Raw genomic sequence first — 9371 nt, 5'->3', positions numbered from 1 at the left:
TGTTCAACAATTTTTGTGTTCTGATTGTTATCGTGCGTGTAATTTGTTAGTGCGGTTTTTTTGATATTATATGGCGCCATAGTAGTCTACAACTGAGCACTTAAGCCTGAAAAGCAGAAATTTGTAAAAACGGAGCCATTTACATTCACAGACTTGCATATACCGCCGCTTGATCTAACTGCAAGAGAGTTGCACGTGATGGTTTCAAGTACACATATCAGTACCGACTATATATTATATACCCACAATTAATTTCGATCAGAAATACAAATATGTGAAACCGGTGCATCAGACCTTATGCCTTATGGAACTGGCTCTAAGCTTGAAAGATGAGTCGGAAGCGGAGTTTTGTGACCTGACCAGCGACTAGATAGATACATATTTTCGGCTCCCTTTTCACTGCAGTGTATACCAAGCAGAAATGCTGATCATATTGAAGGAAATGTAGATCTAAAATACATACAGAGAGGAAACAACTCAGTCGGCAAAATGAAGATTGCTTCAAAAAAAAAAAAATGCATTATTGGAAACTATATGAGAAAAAAATTTGAAACGCCTTTTTCGCGACCGTCAGGCATTTAGCCCAACTTGATTGCTGAAAAATTCGATTGAAAAATGTTTCTCTACTTGATTTATACAGCCTAAGCATTCTTCCCAAAAGGGGAAAGAGAATCACACCAGTAAAGCAAAGCAATGGTATAACCTACCTAAATTCTAGCGATTTTTGTTTATAAATCTGGCGGGAAGGCAAAAAAATAAATGGCGACCCTGTTTCCAAACCTACAAGAACGTTCTAATCATTTCAAAAAATCCATCAAAAACGTGCAAAATGATACGTAGAAAATATTATGCAATGATATACAAACATACTTAAAATAAAATTCTGATGCCTATCATATGCAAAAGGTGCTCTAGAAAGTTTCAGTGGCGCCAATGTGTATTCAAAAATCCAATGGTAACTTGACTTCGTCATGCGTTGAGTTGTCAAACACAGTCATAAATACCCATTTTCCTGGGTCAAGTATGACACTCAAAAAAGGTAGAATGAGCAACAAAGTGCTTCAAGCTAAAATGAGCGGGAGATAAGCTTAAAGGGGTTCTAGTAAGAGTTTCTAGGGCCTCTCTGGTAATTAGCCACATTCCCATTATTTGGAGGAAACTCAAGGTATTCTTCATTACCAAATTGAGGAAGGATGATTATGAGCTGGCAAAAAGCTTCAGGCCTATCAGTCTCAGTCTCAGTAGTAAATACATAATATCAAGGGCTTTGGTGAACAGCCTCCTTAGTGGTCCCCAACAAGCATACCAAAGCACTATGCTGTGAATCAGCACTATATGGGGCTGGAAACAGGTGAGTATACAATTGTAGCCTTTGTTTATATTGAGGGAGCGTTTGACAATGCAAACTTTGACGTAATGTGATCTACTTGCAGGATATATGTCAATCATTCAATAATATTTCTGACTGTGAAGGGTATAAAGCTGGCCTTTGTACCATGGCAGAGGTGAGGAGAGGATGACCTCAGAGCGAGGTACTCCACCACACTTGTGGCATTTAAGCGTGGGCCCTCTGTTAACATAAATTCAGGACATCAGTCATACCAAGGTCACGTATTCCGCTGTGGTATGGTGGCCTATAATTATAGTAAAAACCACGGTTTCCATGTTAAACGGGCTACAAAGCAGTGTGTGTATAGGCATTACGAATGCCATTAGTACAACGCTAGGGTCGGCTCTTAATACTTTGTTGGATTTGCTTTCTATGGATTAAGCGGTCCAAGAGGAGGCAATGAAAATGATGTGTTGACCGCATTCTTTTGGATTGAGGCACGACGATCAGAGTACTAGGCACAGAGAGTTGTTCAGAAGGTTGTCAGAGCAGTACCTTTTGGTTTTGGCATCTAATGACAACTGATACCAGGAGACACCTTTGGAAGAGAGTACGTCGTTAGCTTTCATACAAGGTAACAGTGAAGAGATCCAAGGACTCTCTTGAGGAGCGCGGCAAAACATTTCTATATCGATGGCTCAAAGACTGAAAATGAAACTGGAGCTGGATGGCATCGTCGAACATATCCAGCAAAAAAAAAAAGATTGCCTAAAATCAATGGTAAGTTCCAGCTACCTCCATCCAGCGCTTTCTTATACTAAACTTTAATGGGATACAGAGCAGCTTACTCAAAATCTTTCTACGAAATCAAATTAACAGGCTGACATTTTTTACCAAAGTTTGTTTTATTTTTATTTTTTTTAATATTGCACAAAGTTTTCGCCTCAGATTTAAACGGTATTTGTTAGATAATAAACTAAATATAATTAAAAAATCGTGATCAAAATAATTACAATAAAAAATAAAAATATATTAAATCTTGTCAGTTTGCGGTGCGCTTATAATTTTGACACGCGGTGTTGTATACCTTAGATGAACTTAAAGAAACCTAAGAGTACGGCAAATCCCGGAAAGGTGAAAATGTGTGTAATCTGCATTTTTGCACAAAAAAAAGCTTTCATTCAAAAAAATATAATTCGAAAATAAAATATTTTTGCTATGAGGCATTTGGTCGGATATACATAGATTTGCTCTTTGTCGTGAAATCGAACACTGTGCCCGCCAACCGCCAGCATTTGCTTCTGCAGGTTACGCATCCTTGCTTGTCCGCTACTGCGTGTGCTCACTGTGAATTCATAAATTTCCAACTACTAAGAAGTGCAAACCCCATATCAGTGCTCCAAATTCATTTGCATTTGGGTTGGATTTTTGATATTTTCACAAATCGTGTTTGCCCCTTTTTTATTTGCAACATCTCAGCGAGCTTCAGCGCCAAAATCTCATTTAAAATCGATTTATGGAAGATTAAAAACAAACTATTAACGCAACGATATAGCACAAAGCATGGAAGGCGAAAGGTGCAGGATAGCATTGGAAGCGGTGCGAGTGGCATCTGCACACATACAAACATACATACAAACAATTATGAGAACCCATAATGTGTGGCATGCAGCCAGCGGCAGGATATGGAAATTAAGTGTTGCTGCAACTTGTCCCAAATATATTTTCATGTATGTAGTTATGTGGAGTAGAGCAGTCGAAATAATGGCACACACGTCCATCAAGATGCTAGGCAGCAAAAGCAACCAACGCAATAAGCCAACTTGCTACGCACGCCAGCGCTTGGACGCATACACATACAAGTACATATGCATGTATGTACATAGACCGCCATCCGACAGGCTAACAGACAAACGGATGGACAGACAGGCAAGAAACAAGAAATTAGTAAAACTCATTTTGAATTTAGCCTCCGGGTTTAAACTTAATTCGGAAGCACAGCAGGAGGTTCTAAGTAAATAATGTGGCCTTTGAGTAATCTTTAGCGCTTAATTTGCATTTTATTGCCAACATGCCAGCGAGGCCGAGGCAACAACAACAAGCAGGCCAACCTGCCAGCCGCCACTAGCCAACAGCTAAGAGCCAGCGACCAGCCACCAGCGACCCAAATGAAAAAGCCAACAATCCAACCTACTAACTAACCATTCTTGTCCAATATTTTGCGCGCATAGCACTATTTAACCGCGGCCAAGTGAGTGTAGTTGTGCATGGGATCTCGCATTGCCACACATGTACTCTACATGCGGTGGCTGTTATTGCGCATGCGCGTAAATTAATAAAGGAATAGATTCCATATTTTCAAGCGATCATCCAAGGTACATTGAACAGGTAGTATCAGTAGAGCAGCTGATTTGATTTATTTTCAAATTATTTGGTCTCGTAAATGTCAAATATTTTTAATTTTTTCTCACGGAAATTATAAGTTGTTAAAATCCATTTGCTTGTGAAACCTTTTTCCATACAAAACAAGCGATTGAATAGCAGCTTTTGGAACGTTCGCCCAACTCGGCAGCACGACCGCTCATTACTGGGCCTTGCAAAGGATGGATCAATGCTTCGAGAAGCAAACAAATTTACTAGGAAAGAAAGTTGCATCAATTTTTATTTTTTCCAATTTCAATTTTTTATTTATTATAATTTTTTGTATTTCACATGGCACGCTTTGATTTAGAAGAAAAAATTCAGAACAGTTGTTGACACTTTCGATACCAGAAGCAACAACAAAATACACGCAAATGTTGTTTTTGCTCTACTGATACTACCTGTTTAATGTGCCTTGGGATCATCCAATTATCGTACGATCCATGATACAAAAATACAAGGTAGTTTCATTTAAATTTTTTTTGATTAAAAAACAGATTATTGACATTCTCCCTGATGTCAACATTTGGCATAGCGTTGCTACATCGGAAATTTGTAGGAGAGGGTAATTTCAAATCATATATTGGATATTATTTATAAAATGGTGGATTTCATAAATGCTGAATGAAGAGGCATATAACACAAAAACTTAGTAAGGAAAATACTTTGTTTTAAAAATTAATTCAAATATTTTGTCTAAAGTCATTGATAATATAGCTAAAGAAAAAAGTTTAAGAAATAAAATACTTTTGTTGGCATGTATCCATTTTATATATTTTAAGATAAGTTTCAAAGTTTTTTAATTTTATTTAAGTAATTTATTTTAGACAAAGTATTTTTTCAAGAAAAACATTGTTAATATCCATATATTTTATATTAAAATTTTGATATATAAATAGTAGCGTTTTGAATTAAAAACATTTTTAAAATTGATTAAAACTAAATCTTTAGTGATTGGCTATGCGAAAATTTTTTTCATTTTCTTATTAACTCTGCGAATTTTGTTTTGTTTTATTTTATTATTAAGATATCTATTCCGAAAAAATGTCCTACCTAAATAAATTCTTATGCATGTAATTTAGGTCTGTGGTTAATAGATCCCCATTAATTTTGATAAAAATTGCATTAGCCTGCTCCAAAAAACTTAAAAACTCCGGTTTTGGTTTATAAAGCCCCCCCTCCGAAAGTAAATTAACATACGTAAAATGTTTACTATTTTCAGCAGATGTTCGCATCCAAATTGACTCAAGCCCATTTTTGAAATTATGTAGCCGCCAAAGTTTTCCAGGCCATCGAACTCAATATCACTCAGCGCGGTCATGCGATCCAAAAAATTATTGGCTTCTTCCTGTTCTTGAAGCTACAACAGATATGTATACGGATGTTTGCAATATAATCTATATTTAAAGTAATAAAAGTAGACGATTTTCTACCTCGATATGTTCTGCTGGTGACAAGGGAACATCGTTTGTTTCTTTGAAGACATGATGTGTGAGTGTGAGTGTGAGTCCTCTAGGTTCAAAACTTACTAAAGCATCATTTGTTTTCTCCATATTGGCTTCTGAGCACAACATGTTTTCATTTCGACCTAAGACCCTGTTGGTTCAAGTCCAAACAGATTTTCTTCACTTCTAAATAAATTCAAAGGAACATGTTTTTTTTTGTGTTGCTTATAAGAAAGTTTAACACACATACCCCTCCAAATACGTGAGATATTTTTCCAAATTCTCTTCCGTTTCTTCTGATTCACTACTGAAAATTATGAACATCAAAATTTGGTCACATTTGCGATTATCATGCTTACTTTTTACACTTTGGCACTGCACTTCGGCTTAATCGTGCAGTCTTCTTGGCTAACGACATTTCATTCTTTGCAAAGTCACACTCCTTAACACCGCATGCCAGCAACCACTTCTCTCGAATGTGCGGAATAACGGGGAATTGGAAGAACCTTACCTTTGTACCTCTGCATAAATATCTTGTATACGGGCATTGATTAAATAAACAGCTCATTTTTTCTTTTTATGTATTTTTTTTTTTTGAATTCAAACAAATTTTAATGTAGAATATTTATTTTATTTAATGTTTTACATAAAAAAATATTTTTTTGTATCATGGGTGGTAGCACGGAATGTCATAATCTGCTTAATTGTCAGGTGGTTAATATGGCGACGAAAAAGTGACAATGGAACTACCTTCTTTTTTGTATCATGGTACGATCTGTTACGCTTTTTTGCTTATACAGCTCAAATGGTTGCTTTAATTTGACATTTATTTTAAGTCTTACATTTCGTGAAAGCTGAACATAACCGAGCCATAATGGCAGACCAGCTTTACTTTGGCGAATATTGTTCTGCAAAACGATTTTGAATTAAAATGTACCACAATTAAGAGGATATTGAATTTCTTTTGTTCGAATACTATAGTCCAAGAATTAAAGGATAAAAGCAATTAAATCGCTTTACAAATAAATATACATTCCCATGCTCGTATCAGCAGAAAAACCCATTTTATGTTACTCACACAACTACTTTACAACAAACGAAAAGTGAGACTTTCTTCTTCTTTAATTTGGCACTACAATCATTTTTCGGGCTACGGCAGTTTCTCCCAAGCCAGTGTAGATAGCTCCTTCTGCACTTGGTCCTGCCATTGTGATCATGGGCACGCATCCTTGCTTTGAGTCAAATATAAAAGCCATCCGCAGAATTGTGCTTTTGCTATATTCATTTGGTTCAACTACAAACCAATATGGCGCCAGTACTACACATTCTACCATAAAGTTAAAGGAAAATCGTCGGCTTGACTAAAACCTCATTTAGTCTAGAGCTGCACGATTATGACCTTACTACCTTATCTTAGACAGAGCTAAAAGTCTTCATAACGTCACTCTTCTTTTCGTGCTATTAATTAAAGGTGTGATTTACAAACACCAACTGCCTACTTCAGGTACATTTCCAAGGTTTCTTAATGGAAGAAGTTCGGGTGATTCCCATGTCCTCTGAACAAAGATTCCGCAGATAGGGGAAGGATATCGTGTCTGGCTTGACCTTTGTCCCTGCATCATGGGCGATAGAGTCATTTGTACCATTGCAAGCTTCAGGTTGTGATGGCACTTTTTAACATCAATACAGAGAAGCATTGATGACATCATCGATCCTCTGCTCTGTTAGTTATAGTATATAGTTATACGAGAGAATATACTATATCATGCAAATATGTACTTAGGTGATGGTACCCGTCATATTCCTTCCCAAGTCTGGCAACCGGACTATCCCAAATCCTATATCGACTGCTCAGTGGAAGATCGATCTATCTCGGCATCCTGTTTGAAAACGCTCTATCTCAAAAAACTTTTCAAGAACGCGCTATTTCAGAATTCGTTTCAAAAACGCACTATCTCACCTTCCTATTCAAAAAAAGTCCTATATCAGCACATAAATGGAATCATATCGTTCAGCGAACTTCGTCGGAAGAAATTTCGCTGTCAAAATTAAAACCCACTGCAGTTTATGAGATTGCATTCAACTAAAAGCTCAGTTAGTCTAGACTTGACTTAATTTAACTTACCGTAAGAAATCATCAATGATTACTCAACACGTCAACTTAAGCCAGAAGCGGGAATATTTTGTTTTTGTGTTTTCTTTTTCAGCTCTTTGGCAGTTTGCCGCCAAAACCGCCATATCAAAAAAATTCATGCAAACAAATGTGTTTGCGGTCATTTATTTAATAGAATTACAAAAACGAAAGTCTGGCAAGCCTTATTCTCTCACCGCTCTCAATTTCCGTAAGGCCGTAACTTAAGAATCTAGAATCTACAGTTCTGAGGTTTCTTACGGTAAGTTAAGTCTTAACTAACCGCCAACACAGTTTCTCATATAACAAGTTGGCCAAAATATTGAGTTAAGTTAAGTTACGGAAATTAAGTCTAGACTAACTGAGCTTTTAAGCAGCGACGAAGTTCGCTGACGAAATTCGGGGGGAATAGATTTTTTTTTAATTTTGCCGCTGCCGCCGCACAGTGGCGTGAATAGAGCATTTAGCCGGACAAAACTAATTTTAACACATTTGCGTCAATGTATTTGTACACCTCTTCATATCTACAAGTTTATGGTGCCATTAATTACAAATTTTCAGTAAAGTTTCAAAAATTTAAAATGACGGATCCAATATGGCGGACAAAGTTTTAAAACTTTATTGAATTCGCTCGAAACTTGTTACTGCGGGATTTTTGGTAGTATTTAGGAGTTTTTTTTTGGTAGCTCATTACGAATTTCAAAGCTGGTTTAAAGAATTTTAAATTATAGGCCCAATATGAAGGCTTTCTAATTTAAAAAGTTAGTGGACTTTAATAGAACATTCTGAAAATTAGGTTTCTCTTAAATTCAGATATTAAAAAAAGTTGGCTATAATTTTCTGTCTGTGTTTAGTTTATATGTTAAATAATAACAATATGTCAATAGATTTTTGGTAAAATTTGGCAGACATTTTTTTCTGCAAATTTTGAAATCTAATATAATTAATTTTTTTTTTTATACTCAAAAAATGCATGTTTCCACTATTCTAAATGAAGAATTAATAATTTTAAAGATGACACATGTGAACGTCAAAAATTTCAATACTATTTAGAAAAAAAATGTTGATTAAAACAAAACCTAGGGTGCTCGTTACGTCTCCAGAGGACTCTAAAATTTTAAGGAATTTCTGCTGCTTTCAGGACCATAGCGTTTACAGTTGCAAAATGCAAAAAATGGGCATTGACTTAAATCGTAGAGTGGAGAGGCCTTCTTACTAAACATTCCTAAGAAATTATATTCGGTCCTAGTGCCAATTTGAAGACTTTAATTTTTAGTGTTTCGTCCCGCTAGATTATCCATTCAAACCACTGTGCGCCGGTCACAAAATCAGTTGTCAGTGAGAAGGTAGCTTTGTTTCTTTACTTTTCTAGCAGATAATTATCTCGAAGAAACATAATGGCACAATTTGGGGATTCATGTTTTCGCTTTTGTTTGTTTTAAGTTATTAATTTATCAATCAGCTGACACGAATTTCGTTTCAGTTCTGTTTCACTGGCAGCGAATAGCACGCGACGGCATCGCTATGTCCGCTGAAATTCTCTCAGCGATTCGGTTCTGTTTATAGTTTGTGTTATAAACAGAGATCGCAAATAACCGTCATCAAGTGTCTTGTAAGGTGTTTACCACTAACACAAACACTCATCTCTCAAGCAAAGAGTGTTTCTCACCGTGGCATATCACTCTGTGCGATCTTTTTGTGTTTTCCGTTGTGGGTTATTTATCAACTGCTACAATTTCCCTTAGGCAAAGACACTTTGGCAGGGACTTTTATTTTTAACTGTCTTAATTTGTGGGTTATTGTAAGACTGAAAAATATAAGTGGACGTACATAAGTGGAAGCAAAGCGTTAGGCATTTCTTTACCCGACATATACGTACACTTACATGTGCGAACATTTATGACAAAGAAGAGAGCGTGCACATTCATAATATGATACACCGAAAATAATTCCGAGTAAGTCTTGAAAATTCCGAATTAGTCCCGAAGGTCCTGAAAATCCCAAAGTAGTCTTGAAAATCCCGAAGTAGTCCAAAAATCCCGAA

The 9371-nt window shown here is 36.3% G+C and overlaps 1 long non-coding RNA gene across 2 annotated transcripts; it reads left to right on the top strand.

The window, feature by feature from the left end:
* Positions 1–4247: 4247 nt before the first annotated feature.
* LOC118741665 lies at positions 4248–5213 on the top strand. Of its 2 annotated transcripts, none has more exons than XR_004993322.1 (2): positions 4248–4403; positions 4974–5213. It is a non-coding gene; the product is annotated as an uncharacterized LOC118741665 (long non-coding RNA). The 2 variants fall into 2 exon arrangements; XR_004993321.1 differs by having other exon boundaries at positions 4254–4403; positions 4977–5213.
* The last annotated feature ends 4158 nt before the right edge of the window (positions 5214–9371 follow it).

Source organism: Rhagoletis pomonella, unplaced genomic scaffold (genome assembly GCF_013731165.1).
Source record: "Rhagoletis pomonella isolate Grant_MI unplaced genomic scaffold, Rhpom_1.0 Rhpom_scaffold_00006, whole genome shotgun sequence".
In the NCBI taxonomy this organism is placed as follows: Eukaryota; Metazoa; Arthropoda; class Insecta; order Diptera; family Tephritidae; genus Rhagoletis; species Rhagoletis pomonella.
Note: the sequence above shows the minus strand (reverse complement) of the source record. Positions and strands in the feature narration are given on the sequence as shown.